The sequence below is a fragment of the Apteryx mantelli genome, chromosome 19, assembly GCF_036417845.1.
Source record: "Apteryx mantelli isolate bAptMan1 chromosome 19, bAptMan1.hap1, whole genome shotgun sequence".
Lineage (NCBI taxonomy): Eukaryota > Metazoa > Chordata > Aves > Apterygiformes > Apterygidae > Apteryx > Apteryx mantelli.
Genome location: NC_089996.1, coordinates 8,232,437 through 8,257,900, shown reverse-complemented (window position 1 = coordinate 8,257,900; position 25,464 = coordinate 8,232,437). Strand labels below are relative to the sequence as shown.

General features: G+C 48.4%; 1 protein-coding gene across 6 annotated transcripts in view; it reads right to left on the bottom strand.

The window, feature by feature from the left end:
• Positions 1 to 7,339, bottom strand: part of TNRC6C (trinucleotide repeat containing adaptor 6C) — a 117,519-nt gene extending 110,180 nt beyond the window's left edge. For 5 of the 6 annotated variants that reach the window (XR_010886109.1, XM_067308605.1, XM_067308608.1 and 2 more), the window contains exon 1: positions 5,840 to 7,339. The gene's annotated coding sequence lies outside the window, so the exon portion shown is untranslated. The remainder of the gene's footprint in view (positions 1 to 5,839) is intronic. The other variant, XM_067308606.1, reaches the window with a different exon arrangement.
• Between the last annotated feature and the right edge of the window lie 18,125 nt (positions 7,340 to 25,464).

The window sequence follows — 25,464 nt, the reverse complement described above, 5'->3', positions numbered from 1 at the left end:
TGTGAGGGAGAAAACTGCAAACCTCAAGCAGAAAACATACAGACAGAACACAGGAAGGAGAAAAGGAATAGGAGGAAAAATAGAACAGCTAAGAGGAAACAGAAATGCCATTCCGGGAGATCTTTCCTGACCAAGATTAAAGCAAAGGCGCCTCCCACTATCCCTTCAGAAAGTCGTTATGGGAAAACATGCACAGCTCCCATTAACCAGGAGCTAGGGAAAGAAGGGGAGTGGATCTGCCTCACAGGAAAGCGCCCATGGGTAGACACCAAACACTTCAGGGCCCAGGGGTGGCTTTGTTTTTTGTGGATTTTTTTTTTTTTGGGGGGGGGGGTGGAATATATTTTCATAAAAGAGCCTGTAGCTGGTAGCTGCATGATAACTACTTTGAGACCTATAAACACATTTTTCTCTGGGGCTCAATTACCACAAAGGACGCCAATCGACTTGACAAGTCAATTTTTCTCCCAAGTAAAACATCTCATTCTCTAGCAATTCAGTGCTTACTACTAAAAACCCCACATAAACAGCCATGAGATAAATATTAGCTATTTTTAATGCAAAGAAATAAGCGTTAACATTCCTCATAAATGAGCTTCTGAAAGTACAATTTCCCAATTGAAATCTAAGTAAATGTGAATCTGGTTTTCCTTTTTTTTTTTTTTTAATGGATGTACATTTCAACACACGGAAAAAGCAAGCTGCAGATAGCTGTTTATTACAAATGACTTCCACCTCCATAGCCCTCAAAGGCAAACTATAAAGCTGTGTGCAAAGCTAGACAATCTGGGCACCCAGCCATAAAACATCACTGCTGCAGCACAGATAACTGTTCTCACTCTCGAGCCATCCTTGGCTGCAAACCCACAGGGAAGAGCTCCAGAAAGCAGACCTCACTACCGCCAAGGCTTCTAGTATTTTATGAGCTTGAATTACAACTACATTCAGGACTTCAGCGCTGAAAAGTTACAGCGCTGATTCACATCCAGGGCTAAGACCAGAACTAACTCAAATTTTGATGCTTGGTACTCTGAACTGTAAGACTTCGGAACAGCTAGTTATTTTACAGTTCTTCAGTGAAATTCAGCGTGCCTCCAAGAAGAGGCCTTTCAATTTGGATGAGAAGAGACAGATGTTACATTAAAAAAAAAAAGAAAAAATGATCAGCTGCATATTTTAAAGTACTGCTGCATTTTTCGCAAGTAGTGCCTTTTAATGCAGTCCTAAAAAGCACTGTGACTATTCTGTACAAGAATAGACAGTTTATTACCATGATCAAATTTAGACTTTTGTTTTGAGCAGATTTTAAAACCTATTAGTGCCAAAGTAGGACACTGTGCAAAGAAAGTTTCAGAAAATATGGTTATAACTGTGCATTGGAATCCACAGTGAAGATTAATCATGTATAAATAATGATGAAATAAGCATACATATGGCCACATCTGTTAATGAAGACATAAAACTAAGTCAAGCTTTTGGTAGACACAGATTTCATAAATAGCTCAGATTCCTAAAGCAAGATCAAATAATACTTTGATTCCTCTGCTTTCATACATTAAGAATAATCATTTTTCATTTTACCACTAGCATTTACCAGTGAAGAGACTGTGCAAAGCACATAGATCATTTAGTAATGCAATTTACTGTCACTTCTAGATCATCTCCCCACTCAATAAAGTATACTTCTCTTCTAAATACTATTTGCCCTGGCTGATATCTTCATAATACAGCTGAAAACCTCCAGCCATTATCACTAGAAGGCATCAGCTGATCCTAAATTGGCTAGACTGCGGCGTCACAGGCATTTAAGAGGTTTCCTTATCATTCATCTTTAATACTAAGGGATTGACAGGCTCCTACCTGCAGCTTCTAGGCCAAAGGGAAACCTTCTAATGGTATTACCGTTATCTTGTAATCTGAATTTTAAACAATTAAAACAATAGCACTTCTGCATTACATCTCTACTGTAACCAAAGATGATAAATTTTTAATCAGTTCTCATGTTCAAAGTCCTATAGAGAGCACTGATTTTTTTTTTTTTTTTTAAACAAGCAATATCCAATTCTACATTTAAGTTGCTCTACCTTCAAACAGAAGTAGTACAGTAACAGGCTTTAAAATACAAATAATCAACAAAGACTATTTCATTTATTTAGGAAGGGTTTGGCTGTTTTATTTTTAAATAAGCACTTCTCATAGTCGATACTATCTAGCAATTCTTTCCAAATGAAAGCCTCTTTTTACTAAAGCAAAGGATGGCTCCACCCCCGACCTCCTCCTGCAGCTTGTTTTGGAAAGGGGCCAGATGACAGCATTTGGAAAAGCGCATGTTTACCTCAGCAAGGCCAGCTGCTTGGAGGAAATAAATGCAAGTTAACATATCACCCATTCCCACATACACCAGTCTTGGTTAAGTCTTTGCACTAAAACTGAAAGTAAAACACTTCTATTAGCATTTTCATAACAGACTTCCCATTAAAGAGAAAAGGTGTCTACATTACGTACAGTATCTGAATTGACTGTAAAACTGTAGCTCATTTTGAGTTAACAGCAGGCAGTAGTTCCCTTACACGATGAACACGATTTCCTGGCATTTCTGAATGAAATACAGAAAAATAAGAGATTTCATTTCTAGAGTAATCTAAGCTATCCTTTCTACAAGGTTCACATTCAAGCACAGTTTACTTCAACATACAAAAAATGTATTGTCAAAATCTTTGACCTTACCCTGGTCTATTCTTCCTCTAGTTTGGCAAGGTAAGGAACTTCAGAGTACTTCAACACAGAGTCTTCAGATTAAAAGCACTGGTGTGCCCAAACAATTTTATTTATTTCTCATTTTAAAGAAATTTCATCTGATTATTTTTGAAAGTCTTTAAAAGTTCCTTTAAATAATAAAGGATGGCATTACCTTTTTTCCTGCAAACATGAGCGAAAGGATTACAAATTACATCAAAATCATAGCTTTTCATTTAGTTGTAAAGAAAAATCATGGAAAAAAGAAACCAACAACAAAAAAACCATTTGAGCCAGAGAGGTAGATTTTTCATGCATCTGGCTTTGGAGTAGAGGATAAGGTGAATGCCCCTCTACTCACAGGTGATTAGAGACAGGTTTTGCAAGATGTAAGGATTCCCTGCCAGGTCAAGAGGGTGAACCTTTAAGTTACCAAATGCTTCTTAGCACTAAAACAACTCAAGGACAATATCCTGGAAGAAATTCCATGACTCTTTGCACCATCACTAAACTGGTACAGAGCAAGGCTACCCACCAGAACGTTCCCAGTAAGCGGGACTAACACTCCGCATCACTGACAGACTACTAATTGCAAACTAACATATACTGCAATGGACACAACTGCATACACAAAGCAAACATATATGATAATTCACTACTCAGTTCAAGTCAGCTTCTAGCCTTAGTGGATGCATACCACCACTTAAGTTTGTCAATACAAGAATCCACATGCACACAAAATAAAAACCATCAATAAATCCTAAGTATTTAATACTGCAATCCAGAAGAGTACTAAATAAAGACATTAGTCCGCACTGTTTGCTGCCTTTTTTTTTTAAATAGGAAAAAACGTTTTGTCAGAAGTACAGAATATTGCCTAAAATACAGCTTACATTAATATGCGTTAGCCTTGTCCTTAAACATTAAGGGTATATTACTACCAAACCCAGCTCCTCAGCTAAATCTCAAACAGTTTTTTGATGGCAGCACCTGTTCACCAAGAGCTGAACCGAGACCATTTTCATTTCACTTGCTATGTGCCAGGCAGATAACTTCAAAGGATAACATATCTCGTAATGACTTAAAGATAATAGCAAAGAGGCACAAGGCATTATTATCCTATTTCTAGCCCCCTGAAACACTCGGGTCCACTCCAAGAGTTCAGATTAATCTGATTTACTGTAGCTTTTTTCAGAGACTCAGTAGTCTTCATCAGAAGAAACGAGGTTACCTACCCAATACCCGCCCATAGCACATTCTCCTTAATCTCACCCCACAAGAAACGTTAGTCCTACAAATTAGAGTAGGAGCCTCTTGCAGGTTAGAGCAGGTTTTCAAACCAGCTGTATAGGAGCCTGACATCTATGCTCTCACATTCTGGGAATACTTCTAGAAGACACAGGAGAAACAGCAGCACATCTGAGGGCAGCATGTACAGGGTTGTCAGCACACCATTTTGAGCTCGCAAATAAGGCACTGAAGTGGCTTGACAGATACGCGAAGCCTTTCTGAGTTTAAGGAATCTCCGATATGGAAAGCTACGTGATTTGCTAAGCATAGGCTGCACTCACTGCAAGTCACCTCCTTACTTCCTCGGAAAACATATGGGAGAAGAAGCAGCAAGAATCAGAGTCTACCCTTCCAGCACTTTCCTAAAACAGTAAGTAGTAATATACGATAGGAAATTACATTTTAAATCCCAGGCTTGGGTGAATCCAAAACCAGTTACTAATTAAGGCAAGATTTTAGGAAAATGACTTTTTTTAAGAAATGAATATTCAACAGCAGTACAGATGTTCTGCTGCCCAGTGCTGTCCACGCATCTCACGTTTGCACTGTCCTGAAGTCCACACAACACTACCAATATCCACCTGATTTAAAGCTATGCATCGTCAAGCAGTCCAACAACAGCTAGAATCACTGGATTTTTAACTACCTTAACCAGTCCAACCTTAAGAGCAGATTTTAGTATATAGTGTAAATCTGTCAGATTTATATATGTGCATGAGGAGAAAATATGCAACAGAAATGGGCATGACATACTAAAGATTATTTCTAAATTTAGAGTGGCTATTATATTAACTGAACAAATGTCTCCCCACCAAAACATTTAAGTTTTATCAGAAAATAAGGTAGCCACAAGGTATTACCAGCAGTATTATAATGTGTATTTAATAGAAAATGGGAAAAAACACAGTTGAGGCATCCATTAATCTATGCATTCATACCGTTCAATAAATCCCATAATTGGACCTTCAACTAATTACATATTAAGAAGATTAACCTTTGACTCAAGCTTGCGATATAAACAAAGAAGATTCAAACAATTAATAAACTTCCAGTGTTTCAAGATTTCTAAGGTTAACAGCTGAACACTCCCCATTTTCTTCCCTTTCAGGGTTGCAGTTAAGAGCATAAATTCTGTTTAATATTCTCTCCCCCACCGGATGACATTTCAGCTTTATATGAAGATCGCTCTCTAAATACTTACGAGAAAATTGCAGTAGTTCCCCACAAGCTCATTATGTGGGGGGAGAAAAAGAAAACGGATCTAGAGACCTCAACTTTTAACAGAAAGCAACTAGGAAGGACAAAGCTGGAGTCTCGTCCGCTCACTGATCAGAGCAGTACTTCTGACCTTATTCAGAAGACTAGTTTTCCAGAATTACGACCGTTTTCAACACACTGTGTAGTAGCGTTCGCACATGTAAGTTAGAAAGCAAGTGCACACAGTCATTTCCGTAACAGAAACAATTTTAATGTCTACATTTAAGTGATACAATTTATTCACAGATAAAACTTCTGTTAGTTATTTTGCACACAACAGCTATTGGAAGTGGAAAAAATACATATAAAAATAGTTAATTCTAACATTTTTACGAGTCGTTTAAAGCAAAAAATGTATATATTATAAAAATAAATGGATTTTGAAGTATTTTGTGGTGTTATTTGCTTCACTGACTTAGTAAGCAGTTTAAAAAAAGATTTAAAAAAATCCTGCTTTAGACTTGTGAGAAAAGATGGCATGCACTGGCTTAGCAGGTCTCTTCCATTTCTAACTTCTACAATTCCCAAATTTAGAGAGACTATTACCCCTTCTTACCTTTTAGTCTTTTCTTTATGGGGCTCTTTGGCAGCTTTCGATTCAGTCTTGCTGTAAGGAAACAAGTGAGTATTTTGTCTACCGTGTAGGGGTCTTTCTGACGTGTTCCTTTTTTATTTAATGCTTTTTTTTTTTTTCAAGTGTACCCGTAATTTCACGAATCTGAATACGAAAAAAATCTCACACGGCCAAAAAATTAAGTTTTTTTTGTTGTCGTTTGTTTACCCCCCTCAAAAAAAAAAAAGTCTGCCACACAGGAGAAAAAACAACAGATCAACAAGAAAACACTATCCAAGTAGAAAAGCAAAGAGCTTCAGTGTTATCCAGCCCAGAGGAGAAGTGCAGCAAAGGCAGGTCCAATTCCAAAACAAGCTTTTGATTTCCAGTGAAGCAAAAAGAAAAAAAAAAACAAGACCAAGAAACCAAGACAAAATACACCTTAAGTCCCCAGCTAAATTTTTGCACGACTGTGTGTCTTAAATACAAGTTTGCTTTATGTGTTGCAGCAAAGCCCACGAAAGCCAGGATCTGGAGTTGACCGGGATGAGTTCTCGTGTGCGTGCCTTGATGGATTCTCAGTCCACATGGAGGAGCATCTGAGGGTTTTAAAAAGTGCAAATTAAAAAGAGAAACGAGGGCCCAGAAAACAGTTCAGGACGGATCCCCCCCTCCAGAAAAATGGGGCCGCGGGGGGGATCCGGAGTCTCATGGGGTTCCGGGCAGGAGGAGGATCCTGCTGGTCTCACGGGGAGATCCGCGGAGGGGGAGGACCCGCAGCAGTCCCTCACAGGAGGAGGATCCAGCAGCCTCTCTCGCAGGGACCCGGGCGAAGCGATCCAGCAGCCTCTCTCGCAGGAGGAGGATCCAGCAGTCTCTCCCGCAGGAAGGAGCGAGCGCGGGGAGGGGATCCGAGGAGGAGGATCCAGCAGAGTCTTTCACGGGGAGGGGGGCACGGGGACCCGAAGGGGGGAGTGGGGAAACCCAACAGTCTGTCTGTCTGTCTGCCTGCCTGCCGCGCTCTCGGGGGGGATCCGGGGGCAGCAGCAGAGACCCCGCGGGCTCCCGCCGTCTCCTCCGCGGGAGCCGGCAGAGCCTCTCGGGGGGGCTGCGGCGGCGGGGGCCGGGAGCCGGGCGCCTGTGCCCCCGGGGGGAGGCGGCAGGCGGGGGCGGCAGCGGCTCCCCAGGGGCCGCAGCAGCGTCGCGGGCAGGGTCGGTCGGTCGGTCTCGCCGGCGGAGGCTGGCGTAGGGCGCGGGGGGGGCCCGCAGCGCCTCTCTCCGTCTCTCCCGCTCGCTCTCGGCTCGTCCGCTCGCGGGCAGGCGGTGCCAGGCTCAGTGCCGCCGGGCCGGTCCCCCGCTCCGCCTCGCCGCCGCCGCCACCGCCGCCGCCACGGACGCCGCCGCCGTCCTCGGGAGCAGAGCTGCTGCCACCGCGGCCATTTTGTTGCTAACTGACAAGAACCCCGCCAGGCAGCGCGAGACCGCGGAGCGGCTCCGCCGCGCTCCCCCTCCCTCCCCTCCCCTCGCGCCGCTGACCTCAAACAGGAAGTCTCCCCCCGCCTCCGCCCCCGCCCCTCGCCGGCCCCGCGCGCGGCCACGTGACAGGGGAGCCCCCGCCACATGCAAATGAGCGCGGCGGCGAGAGCCAAAGAGCGGCGAGGCCGCGCGCTCCCGGCCCCGCCCCCCTGGCGGCGGCGCGCGCTCCCGCTGCGGCCCCGCCCGCCGCGCTCGGCCCCCCGCCACCCCCCCCCGCGGCGGGGCGGGCACGCGCGGGCACGCGCACGCACACCCGTGCCCTGCACACCGGCACCGCGGCGCGCGCGCGCGCACACACACACGCACACCCCTGCACACCAGTACCAGGGCACGCACACACCCACACCTGCACACCCGTGTCGGTGCATTCACACCTCCCTGCAAACCGACACCGGTCCAGGCACACACCCGCTGCAAACCGGTGTTGGTGCATTCACACCCGCCCTGCACACCAGCACTGGGGCATTCCTGCACTCCCCTGCAAACCGGTGTTGGTGCATTCACACCCGCCCTGCAAACCGGTGCAGGTGCATTCACACGCACAGCCTGCACACCGTCGTTGGTGCATTCGTGCACCCCCCCCCCCCCCCCGTAGACCGGCGCCGGTGCACTCACACCCCCCCACACACACCGGAGTCGGTGCATTCACCCCCCCCCCCCCCAAAATGGGTGCCCTGCATCAGTGCACTCACACACCCCTGCACACCGGAGTCGGTGCATTCACTCCCCCTGCAAATGGGCGCCCTGCATCGCGCCACTGCCCACGCCGGGTGGTGCGGGGGTTCCCCACGGAGGGGCCGCTCGCAGGAGCCGTTCAAACACCCCTCCTGTGCAGAGCGGAGATGCCACCCAGCCTGCGCGAGCCCGCTGCTGCAGAGCCCCCGCCGCCCTGACTGGGGTCACCCTGCTGCACTATACGGCATCAGCGTGCACAGCTGGGTTTGTATACGGGCATATAAATATATGCGTCCATGCAGGTGCATGCAGCTGGCCTTGAACAGATACACCTATGCATGCATATATGTGTGCAGACGTGTGCAGCTGGTTTAGAATATATATACATATGTGTACATGTGTGTATGTATATACATACACATATATACATATATATACACATATATGTATGTAGATATCTATAATGTGGTTTTAGAGGGGGGCAGGGGGTGCATGTGCCCACGCCAGGCGGCGGGGCCGACCCCGGCAGTGCCAGGCCCCACACCACTGCCCGCACCCAGAAAGATTCACTGGTTTAACTAAACTGGTGACTACACAGCCGGGATTAACCGGTAAAAAACTGTGCACCTAGGAAAGGGGAGAGGAAAGTGCCTAATTTCAGAGGGACTGTCTACCCCCGGCGCGTGAACTATTTGCAGGGTTGAGGAGAAAGTTTGTAACGTCAGGATCCAAATTGCCACGGGGGAAAAAAAGGCAATGCAAAAATGAGCCATTTTTGCTAAATAGTGCTGTGCCTGGGTCCTTCCTCAGGTCCCTCCCTGGGCTGTCTCTGCTCTCTCGCCTCCCTCTCCCCCTTCTGCACCCAACGCCTTGCAGACTGCAAGCGAATGTAACGCCTGCCTCGTTATTCACGCAGGCCGGTCCACTTCGGTATTAATTGAATTATTGCAGAGCGTGGCCTTTACTACTGCAAAGCGCGATGGCACACGTAGCAGGGGACGGGGGGAAAATAAAGAAAGCGCAGCCCTAATACCATTTCGGTTCCGATTTCTGATACCGGGCACCGAAGCGACCCTTCCAGCTCCGGTGCCCTTGGCAGACGGCAGCGACAGCGCGGTGTCCCTTGGCCACTGGAGGGAGCCCATATTGTGCCAGAACGCCGCGGAAAGAGAGCGTAGAAGACAAAAAATAATAAAACATGAAATATCAGATCATTGTAGTTGGAACAAAGTGTCTCCTCCAGGTCAGAGCATGATCTATATATATGCAAAATGTTATAAAAATCAGGTTTAAATGTCCCATTTTGCTTCATCAGCACAAAGAAAGGAAAAAAAAAAGATTAAAGAACCTTTTTCTCCTCCCCACACACATTTTGAAGGCCAATCTAGCACCTTGCGCCAGGAGTGAATTCGTACCTACGTAACGTGGTGCTGAAAACGCTCGTGGGCTCCCGAGTTTTTGCAACCCAACATCGGACCCGGCGGCGGGGCGCGGGTGCGACCGGCGGGAGAGCTCAGCCCCGCTCCCCTCGTTTCCTTGCCTTGCTTAAATGTAGGTCAGCACCTATAAACTCCTTCCCACAACGGCCGCCCCGGGATTGCCACACCGCCGCTTTCGAAACCCAGTTTGCTCTTGCGATAAGCCGACAACCCCAAATAAACACACCGTGTAAAGCTGGGCGACCAAAAAAATCCGCTCGGCTATTGGAAAAGCATATTCGCTCGGGCCGATTTGCCCCCAAATTGAGTGCTGCGAATTTGCAAATATTGGTAATCCCGAAGGCGCTTTTAACACGCAAACGTTTCCAAGAACGGCTGGCTCGGCTGAGCGGTGCCAAGTGCTAGAGATCCCTGAAATGTCAAAATGGGGTAAAACGGAAGGTGATTTGTGTGCTAATACACTCGCTCGGCCCTAAAAAGCATGACGTAAGCTTGGCCCCGCAGACCCAGAGCGCCCCTTGTTTTCGATGCCGTATCCCAAAATACTGCGATGGGTAAAAATTCATTCTGCTAAAACGATCGGTCCTTTCTACCTGAGCTCTTTTGCTGTTAAACACAGGGCTTTATTCAGTCCAAATTTGATTTCGTTTTCTGCTTCGGTCTCCCTTCTGTGCTCTTCTTCCTCATTTTTGCCCTCCTGCTGTTTGCTGAGGGCCGGCGGTTTCTCCACCCGGCACGCGGTGCTGCTGCGAGGCTTGCTGACATCCCGAGCCAGAGTCAGCCAGGTTTTTATCTCCTTTGCCAGACACCTCAGCTTTCAGAGGAATCGGCTCTCGCCTTCTCCTGCCACCCATGAGACCACCTACTTACCAGCTGCCCAACATCTAACATCTTTGGTGGCAACCTCTGGAAAAGCTTCACTGTTTTCCAGGGCTGCTCCTGCAGGGTAGCCGGCACTCCGGCCTCCACGGCTGACGTCAAACTCCCTCCTTTCCTCCCACCACGTGGTACTCTCCTTGGTCGCGCACGAGTAAGACCGGAGGTGATCTAGTGCGAAGGGAAGGAAAGGGGACATACGATGCCGGCGTTTCGTTGCTGCGACAGGAGGAAGTCCCGCGATTACGCTGCCACCCCGTGAACTTCACGGATGTCCCGGCATCCCCGTGTCTTGGGGAAACGGCTACAACAAAAACGTTCCCTGGGCACGGCGATGAGATGGACGTGAGTGTGAGGAACCAGGTGCTCGTGCAGACACATCGTTTGCTTTGCTGAGAGCAACAGAGCTAACGAGAGGTCTTTGCGCTTTCGGGACTGTGTTGGGAAGGGTTAGCCATCGCGTGGCAAAGTATTCTTCCACTGTAGGCCTTACACTCCTTAGACGTTTTTCTGTGATCCAGGCAAGTACAGAAAGGGGTCAAAATGGTCACCAAGCACTTCTTACCAAGCAATAATGAGCACACGCGAAATTCATTTCAAAGCCTGACACTGGTGCTGCTGTTGTTAATGATACATGCAACATCGTGGCTTAAGGGGACTCTGGCCTCTGTTGCTGAATGAGAGCTCCTAGAAACCACTTAAACTAAAACTACACCTCCAAACCCCTCCCTGGCCATTTACTATTATTCTGAGCTGATGCTCAGAGGCAAGTTTTATATACGGCAGCCGTGGGACGGCACGATCCAGGACACGGTGGGCTCTTCTGTAGGTTTCCAAGGGAGTTGTAGACATAAAAGACACTCACTTTAAGTCCATACTCTCTGAGGGAATGAATGCTTCCCAACCTACCAACAGACAGCATCTTTAGGATGAATATTTAAACAAATTTACTGATCTTTCCTTTTATGGAAACTCTCTTTTTAATAAGTTGTGTTTCTCTCCCTGCTTTTTTATGCAACAAAGAACAGATGACCTTTGCCCACTTGGTGGGACCATGTCCAGATGTGGGAAACCAACTTTGGGACAGTTATTTCCAGCTATCAAATGTCCTTTCCCTGGCCTTGTGTTAGGACCTGGACCAGCAGCGTTCCTGGGGCTCCATGTCGGCCCTGAAGCAGGAAGGCCTTCTGAAAACACAGATGTTCAGCATGAGCAAGCCCACTGCAGCAAGCATCATCGCAGGAGTCTGAAAGACCATCCATTATCCGACCCTAGTTGGGTGAGGTGGTTCCCACTTTTTGTATGTTAACCAAGTACTTAGAACACTTGCCCGGAAAGTGTAACATCTAGATTCAGTTCCTTCCCCACCTCAAGAAGACTCAAACCTGTAGTTCCCATGACAGAGAGGTAGCATCATGCTAAAGAGCAATCTGGTAAGGGGGGAAAATATAGTATTTTCTATCCTTGCTGTCCAAGCAGAGCTACTGTACAAACAAGAACACAAGTGTCCTGCGGCCAAAGAGCAAGCAAGAAGCACGTGACTGTGTACTCTACTTGCCACAGCACACAGCAGCTGTGATAACATGTTATGCTTGTTATCAATAGCTGTTTAACATTAAATGCATAATCTGCTCTGAGCAGATGGGTAGAGCCCAGGACCTGACCTTACAGCTTGCTCTGTAATACGTGAACCTGGCACTCTGAGTTGGGTCTACAGGCAGGAAAAACCACACAGGTAGAGCCCCACGTTTCCCATCGTGCTCCTGACAGTGACAATGATTCCAGGAACAGGTCTCTCTTGCTCAGGTTTTTACCTTCACGGTCATCAATTATAGGTAAAGGGAAGTAAAATGAAGCCAGAGGAATTTAGAGCTTCTTCTTAGAGGATGAGGGGCTTTGAGCAAGCAAAGGCAACACACAGACTATCCTGGTAGCATCTAGCTGAGCCTGAGTACTCGGGCCCGAAGGGTGGGAAAGGCTGGCGGAAGTCTTTGACCAGGCAGAGCAAGACAGATAAGTGAGCACAAAGAGTCCACGTATGACTATAGATGTTACAGAAAATCCATCAAAAAGTGTAAAAAACATCAGTGAAATACTGAAGTTGTTAAATCTGCTACTGGCAAGCTGACATGGGGAATGCCAAGCCAAGTCTCTGTAATAAAAACCCTGCAGCAGAAAGGAAAAAAAAGATCACCCAATCTTTCAGTCAGTTAGGATGAGTTGCCTTTCATCTGCCAAATGTACGTGAACACTGGTAGCTTTAACTCGTTTGGTATATGACATCCCTAACAATATGGGATCCATTTCTGATACTCAGGTTGGGCATATCATTTTTCTGTGCCTTCTTGCATCCTGCTTTAAGATGGGTATATTGATATTCTTTCTATCTAAAGGAAAGTCATTTACATGTCACTGTAGGGTGACTTTCAGGGTCTTCAATGTAAAATTTTTGTCTAACTTTTTCCACACAGGAAAAAATTATTTTTCTATACAGGAAAAAAATTCTTATGGTGGAGGTTTGACTTCTGTTTTTTTTGGTGATGAGCTTTTGCTTGGTCATTCTGATGAACTGTTTAACCTTTCTTTGGAGACAGTAAAGTGTTTGGGGGAAGAAAATGTTTCTTTGGGCTTCTTTGTTGAAAAGGCCTTTCAGAAAAAGGCGATTTTTCAGAGTCTCCTTCAGACTGTTGATTTTTATCTTCATCCCACATAGAACCTCATGCATGCATGTAAAGCACTTAGAAATTATTTTCACAGCGTTCTCAAAACTCAGATATTTTTGATTTTCCTACCTGTCTGCAGGTCTCTTATCCTGACTGAAGTAAAGCAGAGCTGGAATCAGTCCACAAAAAGCTGAATTTGCTGTAAATACCAGTCCGGCCTTTTTGACATGGATAATTCTAACAGCTGCATCAAAACAAGAATCCCAAAGGACAATAATTCTTCTGAAACAAGCGGTAGTGAGACGAATGTCTTCCAGCATCCCACCAAGTATCAAAGCAGCAGTGAAAGAACTTGCAAATACTTATAAGAAAAAAGAGACCCGAGTCCTCAGACCAGGCCCTACCCCCTTACTTCCTCTGCAAGCCACCATCAGCCAAACACCTTTTCATTACGACAAGCAATAGCCCTTGGTGGGGTTTTGCAGCAAAGCTCTATAAATGACACATCTGACCTCAAATGCTAGCAATGCAACATGTCAGCACACATCTGACTTCAGTCTCCTACGCTTCTGGTAGGGGAGACTTCTTTATACCGCCGTATGCAACCGTCACTCCAACACCTCGCATTCGTGTGAACTCTACAGGAGAACAAAACGGCAAAGGCTTACGACTGCAGCTCGTTTCTAAGCAATCGCTAAGCCTTCGACTTCAATGTCCAATGCAAAAATTAGTTATTATAGCTGAATAATCTGGATGATGCAAAAAATAAGATTCTTGAACATTTTTCATGAGACCAGGTCACAGGTCCAATGCTAAAAGAGTTTGTCCCAATATTCTGGCTAACCATCAGAGGAATAATTTGACCTCCCTAAAATCTCCCCGCATTTTCAACTGGCCATAACATCCACTTCTTTCTTTCTTTGATTATACTGTGGCTAGTGGCTGCTGCCCTCCATCCCATTAGTGGCAAAGAACATTCTGAAGATGGATAATCTCAATATATTACTGTACATTTATTGAATGCATTAGGATATTTGGGTGAAAATGCTCTAATGTCACGGTGACAATTATTCTGCAAAGACTTATCAGATATCAATATTTCAGGCTGGATTGTACCCACAGCAGCTCCTGTATTCCTGACAGAGCTGATATGACTTATCCCTGGGGTGAGGAGGTGGGAGAGAAAGAATTGCTTGTGACAGATACTAGTCATGTTGCTTAATGAAGTTTTGCAAGGTATTCAGAGACAGCAGGCTGGGGTCATACCAGGAGAGGAAGGGAAGGTCACCAAGCTGGAAGCTGCAGTCCTGAGCCAAGACCTGGCTTCCCTTTGGAGCCTGTCGCTCTGCTCCTTAACTGGCTAGTGGAGTCACTCGGATTGTGAAGAATTTATTGACACCCACCCACCATCCCTAAAGTTTTATAGCAATATAGATCCATTAGAAATCCATTTTACAGAGGTATTAAAATAATGAAGGTGAGAATTAAGAGAGCAGCATGCTCCTTTGAAAACCCACTGATCATAATATACTGCTTTAAAGTTATCATGCAGCCCCCTTAAAGAAAGTTATCAATTAGTCATTGCATCAGACATAGGAGAATTGTTCCCTGAAGAGGATTTTAGGAGGAAAGCCATAGACTAAGTGATGAATTTATCACTAGGTGTTGCATGGCTCCATGGATTAAGACGACGTGGTGTAAAGGATTCAGGGTACAGAGCGAGATAGCCTGCTAACTCCTGAAAAGTTCAGGGAGACACTGCCCTGCGAAGGCATCCCTGTGGGGTGAAAGCATCAATGCGGGGCAAAAGAAAGTGCACCGAAGCCCCCCAGCCCCATACTCCCTGCTACTCCCGTGCAAGGAGGCCCCCGTCCGGCGGCCGTGAGGTCCGGGAGGAGGCGTGACCCTAATGGGACTATCCGGGCGATGGATCAGAGCTGCCACGCGTCCACCAGCTTGAGGCACAGGGCAGACGGGCTCAAATCTGCCTGTACCTGCCAACGTAGTAATACGATGTTTGCTTGGGAATGCTACCTCATGCTTTCCTCCCCGCAAATATTTTCAAACAACCGTAACTTGCTGTATAAGAGAAAAGCACCATGGATTTCCCAGTGAAGATGGCCCACTGAAACCGTGGGACGTCAGAGCTGATGGAAAACGCACATCAATCGGCATCTATAAGGAGGTGGAAGGGGAGAAAGGCCCTGGGGCAAACCAACGGACAACAAAAGCACGAGAATCTAGGATTCACCGAGTCCGCTGGGAAGACTTTAAAAAAACGTTTTCATACCTTGCAACACTCTTGCTTTCTGCTCAATGCAGCACTCGGCCCCTCAGCACATAGGTGCCTGGATTAACATGCCAATAGACTCCCTCAGCCCCAGCTAAAATCTTCATTCCAGATTGGCTACAAAGTCTTTTTTTTTCTCTCTCTCTCTCATCCGTTTCTTATTGCCTCTCCTGTGGATACTGGGAGAATATAGTATTTCCCTCCAGGAAGCTGTTGTGTCTGTGCTGGTCCTCTCATGGTGAAGGGACCCAAGTGACCTGGCCTCTGGAGGATGCCCCTTTCCTCTAGAGGACTTATCCCCTGCTCTCTGCCTCCTGAAGCTCCGCTCCTGCAGAGCAGCCACATGGTTTTGATAACTGCATGTGGGCAGAGGAAGATAGCCACCGACAAATGGCCTTGGTGGAGGAGCAACCTTCAGCAGCTCAGTGCTCCTGGCACCATGAGCACATTCCCATCCTGGCAGTCTGGGGGAGGCAACACATAAGAAAGAGGATCCCGGGACGAAAAGGCTGCAAATGTTTTCTATTTTAACTTGGGGGCAACCACAATACTTCTGTGAAATCGGAATAAACTTGCAAAGCACTTTGACTCACAACTACATTTCTCAGTGCAAAAGCATTTGGTGACCAAGTGGGTGCCCTCCACTGGCACAGTTTGGCTCCAGGAGCTCGTGGCTCCTGGCACGACCACAGGAAAGTCCCGCCGTGTCCCACGCCACGCTCGCCTCAGCCGAGAGGCTCAGCAAAGCCCTGACAAATTGCTAAACTCTCCCGAGATAAATAATCGCAAACAAAAATATTTGTGTTTACTGTGGGGATTTGTCTGTGCATAATTATGCATTAGTCATTACGAGGACTACAGGAGAGTTTTACACATGTAAATATGTTCAGTTAATTAGACAGGACTGGTTTTGGTATGTGTCTTCTCTGCAGTCTGTTCTTGAAGTCATCAAATGCTCCCAGATCACGATTTGGATTGAATGAGATTGGTGGGGGAAAACAGTTCTCTCCTTGCCTGTAATATAGCTCTAGTCATCAATATATATCCCTTTAAAATATTTCTTGTAGCTTTCTGCTAACGCTACAAGGTGCTTCATGCACAGCGCGCTGCAACATAACCTTCACACTGCTCTCTCATGTACTTGCCTTCAAGGATACTCAGATGTATTTCTCAGATAGTACAATATAAGTCATTATTTTTTTCCTGAAACATTTTAAGTGCAGCAGCTTTTAGTAATCTTCCAGCATCTTCTACTACGTATGACAGAGTCTATTAATGTCATTTGCATGAGAAGTACACAATAAATCATTCATGCACAGTTTAGTACAGGTTAAGTATAACAGCCTAACAGTGAATTTCTATGAGAAAATCAGAGCAGCTCATCAAATGGTGTAAATCAGCATTGCTCCATCAAAGCTACTGAGTCACACAAACTAATAACCTGGCCCATGGGAAAGCTTTAGGCAAAAAAGCAGCAGAGGAAGAGCACGATTTCTACCACACTTTAAGGACTTTCTTCTGAGAGAGCTCCTTCTACAACCTCGCAGAAGTGAGGATAACACAACACGGTTGAACCAAGGTCATCGCTCTCTCCTTAATGCCCTTTAGCTCTGCAACTAAGACTATAATTTAGGCCAAAGGTTTAATCAGCAGTAAAAGAGGATTTTTAAGAAGGTCCAGTGTCTGTCCATTTCCTCATCTCCATTTCGCTGGTTGGTTCTTCTCCACATTTGGACAACTTACCTCATCCGTTAAACGGAGAAGGCTGTCACCTGCCCTGGCAGAGCTCTGCAGGTCCCTCTTTTGGGCCAGGTGAGCCCACGGCAAGTGGCCGAGGTGGTGCAGGAAGGCCTGAGACCGTAATTAGGGATCCTGCTGTCCTGAGTGGGAGGGGAGCGATGTGCTGCCTCCTGTGGCCTCTTATCTCGGGAGGGAAAGCAAATTCCTTTGTTGTGATGTGGAATTTGTTGCTGGCCCTGGAAATGTGCTGTATGGGCATGAAAGACAGCTCAGGAGTCCTGGGGAGGGGTTAGTTTCTGAGGGTTTGCACTGCCAAAACGTTGTCCTTCACCAGCACTGATAACTGGAAGTGCCAGTAGATGTAGGCACCAAACGCAGCATTTAAGCGTTGGTAACGCAGAAGGCAATATGAGAGTAGCTTGGCTGAATGCTGAAGATCTTTCTCCTCCCCCATCTTTTTTTTGGTCTGGCTCCTGCTCTCGCTGCGGCAGCATGCAGGTCAGAGCCCCGTTGTCTGCGCAGCTCGGGAAACACTGCACTGGGTTGATGCCACCTGAGCCAGCCAGGCATGGCTGTGCCTGGGCTCACTGGGGGACTTCGCCATACCCATCCTCAAGGAGCTCCTCGGCAGCTCTGGCGCAGGGTGCGGACAGAGCGGCAGCCTGCATTTCCTACCACGTTAAATGATTTTGGACACTCGACATCAGCCAGGACCTGGTTTTTGAGAGTGCCCATCACTTGCCGTTTGAGTTCATCACTTGTGCTCAGTCCCTTCAAAAGCAAGTGCCACACAACAAAAATCAGTCTGAAAATTCGGACTGCTGCATCCAGGGCCCTGCTTTACGAGCGGGGTAGTACTGCAGCAAGAGCGGCGATACTGCGATGGCAAGCAATAAGCATAATCTACGTGGTTGGTTTTAACCTGATTTTCTAAAGAAATCAAGCTCCTGCAATCACACCGCCTGTTTCCTCCCGCTGTCCTCCACTCATTTGGGAACCCACTGACCAACATTTATCATGTTTGACAGAGAAGCCAGGTTACGAAAGATGCTAAATTCCTACAAATTTGGTATGTAGGGGGAAAAAGACTTCAGATGAGCATCCCCACTGAGATGCAGGCTGTGGTGACTCGTTGTTAGCCTCCTTGTTTGTTTGACAGCTGTCCAGGCAACACTCGCACTGTCACATCCATGCCACTGCTGGCCCAGCTGACGGTCAGGAGATCGCAGAGGACATGTGGGTGCTGGAGCCATTTCAGCAGGACTGAGATATGGGGTTATCTCAGATTCGGGGGAAAGGCTTCAGTTCTTCCCCCCGTCATGGAACAACTTACTCTGAAATGAACTGTAAGTTCAGGAAAATCTAGCTGACGTCACCCTTCAGATGAGGTTCTTCCATTTTCCCCCTCAGACCTGGACTGCAGCAACGAGCACACGGGCACCAAAGGGATGAGAGCCCTGCTGGGTGCTCTGCCTTTGGACTTCAGGGCATCATCAGGAACAAAATTACTTTAGTCACTGCCGCTGCATCTTCTGCCCCTCCAAAAGACACAGTTCAACCGTGGGTCACAAGGACAGACTGTCTCTTTTAAATGCTCATTTTCAAATGTGGCAGCTGAAATCTGTTCAAGTTGCTCAACTCTGACTGGTCTCAGCAGAGATGAATCTTCTAAGCATTCATGTACAATAAGGAAGTTGCCTGTTCCCAGGCTATTTATTTGCTACTTATAAAGAACATCATTTTGAATGCACTGGCTAAATAAGAATTAATTGTGTTAAAAATTCAGGTTAACGAATGCTGTAAGAAGTCGTCTTAAGGGAAATAAAAAAAGAAGGGGGGGGCACTAATGATTAGAGCAAAACCCTGATGTTAGGAGGACTTAGTCTCTGTGGAAGCAGGTTACTCATCTTTTCCAGAGATACATGCATGCATTGCAAAATGTTTATTTTGTACTCTCTGAAGTGGTTAATCTACATGCGGAGCAATGAAAAGGTGGCTTATTAGGCTAATTGCTAATAAAAAAAAAACAGAACTACTGTGAGCAAATATTTAAAAACAGACGCAGAAGGCTGTGAAAACAAACACAATCTCGTTTTCTCCATGAAGTTTTCCCACCAGAAATCACGCAGTTCAAAGAGACGTCCGGTTAATACGGTACCTCCAGGCTCCCGGCGCTGGAGCTGTTCATTAGCCGCTCCGTAATTCTGTGATGCAGAACTGGATTAATGGAAAGGTGACTGGGAAGCCACTGAGGGACCTGCTAATGATACTGCTCCGTCCTTAGAGAAGTCCTCTCTAGCCTTGCCCGTGTGAGGCAAAACACACACCATCAGGATACAATGCCACATTATCACAAGAAAACACTTTTGAGAGGGGAAGATGTCATCGTGGAACGGTGCTGGGAACTGGCGAAACCCAAGATGGAAAAATAATTGCATGCATGTTTTTTAATACAACAGGATTCCCCCAAGCTCATTAAAGCAGATGGAAGTTTTAAAACCTGTATTACTTTAAAAATTAATTTACAGCTGTGGGGCTCGGTGGCCCAGAGAACATTAAAATGATAAATCCAGAAAGGTGATGTGAGCAGAAAGGAGTATTACTTTGGTCACAACATGGCCTCTCAAAGCCGGGAAGGGGAGACGTTACAGTTTTGTTAGATACCCTCCGTGGTTACCCCTGTCGTCTTGTTTCTGGGTTTAACCCAGATTTTAAAAGATTATGACAAATTATTAAAATTTCCCCCGAACGACATGTGATGCAGAAACGCTTTCGGTGCCTCTCTGCTTTGTTTGATCCCAGCTTAGGAGAGGTTGCCCGACCTAATGCCCACACCCTGGGCAACAGGAGAGTCCCCGCAGAAAGAGCAAGAATTGGGCAAAACACCCAAGGCCAGGCTCGGGGCTGGCTCCGGGGTGCTGCGAACGACGCCGGGCTCCTTGCACGCCGTGTCCGTGCTCCCCCGGCAGCGACTTCAAGCAGATCCGGAAGCGCCTAGTCCACCCCGGCTGGCGACAGCCCCCGAGACAAGTCACGGCTGGTGGAAGCGTCGCAGCGCGCCCGGAGGGCAGGGGAGCCGGGAGGCCGTTGGCCTGCGTCCAGGAAGGCACAACCGGAGCGGAGCAGGGATGCCGCGCAAACGCCGCCCGGGTTGGCGCAGCATCCTCGGCCTTTGCGCCAGCAGCAAGGGCGAGCGGCATCCGCACCCGAAACGCGGGCGCCCGGTGGGGCCAAGCGGGGCAGTTCCGTAAAGACCTTGGGGCGACGGACCGTCTTTTTCTCTTGCGTATTCGCAAGATGCCAAGCCCCAAGCGACCCTGCGTTTAGGTGCCGCGGAACAGAGGCTGAAAGCAGGTTTTATTCGGCTCACACTAGCCACCTCTGTTTGCTCGGAAGAATGGAGCCCTTTGTTTGGAAACAACAGCTTCTCCCACAAAAACCCGCCCGTGCGGTTCGCTTGCGCAAAAGCCGGCGCTACGCGCCGAGGCAATTTTGCACCAAGCCGTAGCTCTGCGCCCCGGCGGTAACCTCAAGCGTGTGGGCGAACGCAAGCTGGCAGCGAGCTGGGACGCGCCTGCCAACCCCCCGCAGGTTTCGGCGTGCGGCCGGGGCGGTCGCGGCGACGCAAGCCCTCCCTCGGGACGTGCCCTGTCAAAGCCCGCGTCTGGCGCGGTGCAAAACGCTCCTACGGAGGTGGATTCCTGGATTCCTGTCACCGAGGTCAGACCCAGCCCGCAGAGCCGGCTCGCGCTCAAACCAATACAAGTCGGACGCCGGGCTCGGCGTTCGCTCCCCGAGGAGGAGCGGCAGCAGACGGGGCGGGGGGCAACGCGCACTCGCTGCACCCCCGCGCGACGCCGTGGCCCGACACCCGCGTCCCACCGCTGCGGGAGCAGGAATTTCCGAGGCCGAAGGCGGTTCCTCCCGGCAAACCTCCCTGCGGAGAGCGGCACGGGGGTGTCCAGGCCGTGCCGGACCTTACCCAGACGCGCTGTGCGACACGCGGGGATGCCGAACCCTGTTACTAGCGGGGATTCCTTCTCTTACCAACAAATTAACTTTAGCAGTAGATTAACTTCAGCCGCTGGCTGGCTGGCTGCCAACCGAGAGCCGGTCAGGCTTTTCCGGGGCCCCTGCCGGGAGCCCCCGTGCCGGCGGCGCGCGGCGAGCCCGGAGCTGCCTTGCGGCCGAACAAAGGCCCTGTTCACCCCCCGGCTCCGCCAGGCCCTCTCGGAGCCGGCGCCGCTTTAGTTTTGCTCTTTCCCCGACGCCGCTGCCTAATTTCACTGACAAAATTCGTGACGTGGGGGCGCAGAGCCGCGGCTTTGGTTTGGCTTTTCCACCTTCCTCCTCCCGCAACGGGTCCCCCGCGTGCGCCGCGCCGAGGGACCGAGGGACGGAGCCCGGCGCGCGCCGTTTAGGTGGTCCTACGCGTTCGCCCCGGGGAAGAAAAAGCAACGCGACGAAACCTGAACCCAAAGCGGCAGGGCGATGTTGGAGGGGGGGAGTGCAAACAGCCCCGAAACCATGTACTACTTAATTGAGTGACCCCTTGGAGTACGCGCAAACATTTAAAAACAAAAGCCTATTTAGCCTTTGTATCCGTAATGCTCTGCATCCATTCCAGTTAATTACAGCCATTGAAAAACATCTGCATTTCATAAAGAACTTTCCTTCTTTCCCCTCAGGCTGCCCCTCCTGAGACATCTCTCTCCAGGCTGCTGGGTTACACAGTAATTATAATCCCCAAGTACCTGACATCACCGCCGAGTGCGATGCATCATGGTTCCAAAAGCAAGAGAAACAAAATTACTCAAGATGGGTCCAAGCCAAAATCGCGGCTCCAAACACCATCGGTTTTTGGCAAAGTTCAGACCTAGAGCCGAGCGCTGCAGCCGGGGCCCCCGTGCAAACGTTACGGACGCGCAGAAGCGAGCAGGCACTTTGTGCTTTTAAAAGCAGACGTTTCCCATACGCCGGGACCTGCAGGATTTTAAAAACGCACGGGCAGAGCGCGGGGCAGGGACTGCGCGAGCCGGGACAGGGAGCCACCTGAGCAAAGAGCACGCGCAAGAGCTGGGCTGCGGATTAGAAACCGCTTCACCGAGAGGCGGCCTCTTGCCTGAACCCAGCGCGGCCCTTCTGCTCTCCTCTGGACCTGTGAACCCCTTGGCCACCTCCGCCTGGGGTGCCAAGCACCCTGAGCACCCTGCTGTCCCACCCATGCCACCAGCCCTCGGCTAGCTGAGCCCCAGGGCCGGCCGCAGGGGAGACCAGGGACAAAACCAGCCGCTGGCAACCCGAACAGGGAGCCATTAGCCCCCGGGCGTCTGCCTCGCTCTGCCTGCACCCACGCAGCGCCAGCATGGGCAAAACAGCCCCAGAAAATCCGAGCGAAGGCACTAACGTCAGTGCAAGATGTTGCAGGCTTGCTTCCTTGTTGCAGCTTCCTTCCAGCTGGAAGGGAGGCAGAGTCTGCTTCTAAATAACCTGCAACAAATAGGCACACACACACACACACACACACACATATATATATATATAAAATTATGTATAACCACCAAAGAAGTGCACTCAGCTGGTACCTAAAGCAAGGACCTCGCTGGTGTTTTATGCAGCAGTTGCCTTTCCCGGTTCTCTCCAGCGGAATGGGCTGGCCCCGGAGTGAGAGCTCAGCCACAGCATTAGCCCCGCTAACCTGCAGGAGCGCTCCCACCACGAGCTGCCTTCTTTTTGCTTTGCTAAGCTCTCTAGGCAAGGTTTCTTTCCTTGTTCATTTATCGGCTTGTTTCCCTGCAGAGAGGCAGTGGTTAGAGGAGAAAGAGTGTGTTTTTCGGTCCACAGAGCAAGCAATTTACTTTTTGAGGTTGTTTGCCAAAACCACATTCCTACTTCAGCTTCCAATCCAAGCGGAGGGGAGGCCAAGATCAGAAACAAGAGTTGTGGGCTGATTTTGCTCGACCGGTTCTGCTCTCTTTGCCGTGCGCGAGAGCTGAGCTCGCTCAAGGTTGAGATGTTCTTTGCACCTTTACATCTGAACAACAAGCAGGGAAAGAAAAACCGCACGGTTTCCTCTGCAGTCAGCAATACCCAATAAATTCACAGCAAGAGCAAGCCTTAAAAAAAAAAAAATCCCCCAAACCAAACATTTTACCCTAGCCTGGTCTAATTGGGGAATAAACTTAACAACTAATTTCAAGGATGAAGTGAAAAGGGAAAGGATAAAAGCAAGCCAAGGCGAGAGCTGCACCCCGCGGTGATCACAAGCGGCGGACTGCGTTGGTATCTCCTTATCAGTCGGTAGCTCTGCTTTTCAGGCTCTCAGTCGCTGCGGCTGAGGCAGGAGGCAGGCGCTTAGCTCTCCTACACCGGCGGCGCGAACTGGGTGCCTGCCACCATGAGAAATCCTCAAACCCCGGCGCCTGAGAAACGCTGAGTAGCCTCGACTGGAAAATACAGCGTGCAGGGAAAGGTCAGAGCGCGGCAGCCCTCGGGGAGCGGAGCCGAGCCGCGGCTCCTGCAGCTCGGCTTTATGGTGGTTCGACTCTGCTGAGCTTAATGCAGTGATTCCTGGTGGATACCTGCGCATGCTGTCCCTCTGCCCCAAAATAGCCCTAAAAATGCCTGAGACAGGCGTCAGAGGATTTTCCACGCATAAAAGGATGCTCAGGTAATGTGGAGACGTTGCAAGGTGCCATCACGTTACTTGAGCTCACTTGTCTCCTGGCTTAAGAACATCTCCGAGCCTGGACTTGCACAGCATCTAATGCAAGAGTGCCCCTCGCTGTGGCCACTTAGCACTGCTGTGAAGGCTTTAAGGGGGACTATTTCATGTCTGGGTTTCCCTTGGTGTCTTCTGGAAACCCTGCTGGGTTTCTGAGCATCACTAAGCTCTTCTGACCAGCCTGTGGAACCAAGAGCAGGTTCAGAAATGTCCAGCACAGGTAACGGATGTGGTGTGATCAAGCCAATGCTTCTAGGGGGCCTCAGACTTGCTGTCTTCCTCTCACCTCTGCTCACCTCCAGATCTTCAAAGCCAGGAGTCAGAACAGCACCTCTCCTCCCACAGAGTTGGTTCCTTTCTTGTTTTCAGTGGTTATATCACATCAAGGACAACTAAAAATACATTGGATGGTTCTCCTAGATGGCTTTTTCATGTACATGATTGCTCTGGGTCCTGCAGAAAGGTGATGCAACCCCCCTGTGGAAGGGACAAGCAGGGAGAGGGATGGAGAAGAGGGCTCAGGGGGTCTCACTGCTGCACTGAGGTCCACCCTCTTAAAGAGCTGGTAGCCCCTTTTACCAGCAGTGCTGGAGATGATACTTAAATTAAGTCTCTTTGCTAAGCTTTTTCTCTCCCTGTTGCCTCTCCCTTCTCCCATCTGTAATCCTTTAATGCTATGTATTTGGTTTGGTTTCAGGACTCCGAGGCATCCGATCCAACCATCACTGGCAGCTCAAATTTCCACCCCACCAACTCCCTTGCTCTCTTTGCCCTAGTTACACAGACAGCCGTGGGTTGCACAGCCTCTCGTCAAACCCAGGAGCATCCCAGAAAAGCCAGCCCGCTCAGGTGAAAGCCAAGGTGCTCCTTGTTACCTCTCCGGAAAGCCCAAACGCCATCCTTTTCATGGATGTTAAATCCCCATCGGTCGCATACTCAGGGCTTAACATGCAGTTTCCTAACACCCAGCTGGGCATCTCTCCCCTCTTTTTCAGCAGTGGCACACGGACAGGTAGGCACAGCCCGGCTTAGGAAGCTTGTGTGTCTTTAGGGCAAATACATCCTTCAACAGAGAGAGAAAGGATTTGTCTTTCTACACGCAGAGAAGATAAAAAAAAAAAAAAAAAAAAGCTTATTATATACCAGAATACCTTCCTCCCTCACCAAAGGTCAAACTTAGATCCAATTTCAGTCAGGAGGGAGACGTCTGTCAGACAAGCACTAATCACTATTTAGTATTCATATTCACCTATTAGAAGCTCCATGCTGTAAACATGTCTATGAATTAACAAGGCATCTGGCCTCTCTTATACAATATGAGCAGCTTGGATCATGAAGTGTCTGCAGAAAATAAAAAGTGCCTTCCATCTGTCTCTCCCAAATATCACTGCTATCACCAAAGCAAACAGAACAGCTCTTCCAAAGGACTGCACGTCCCCCTCCCCCAGAACGTGTTAGTCAAACAAAAACAAGCATTTCACTAAGCGTTTGACAGATCTGAAACGACTCGGAGGAAGGAGGCTGAAATTAAGAACGGGGAAAGAAAATAGCTAAAAAAACAACCAGAAAAACCTTCCTAATAACCAAGTCTCTCCTTAGCGGTCTGACTAATCATTGCACAGGGCAGGCTCTGCCAACACCGTCAGAAGGTCAGAACTGCCCAGCCAAAGCTACGCGGGGCAGGG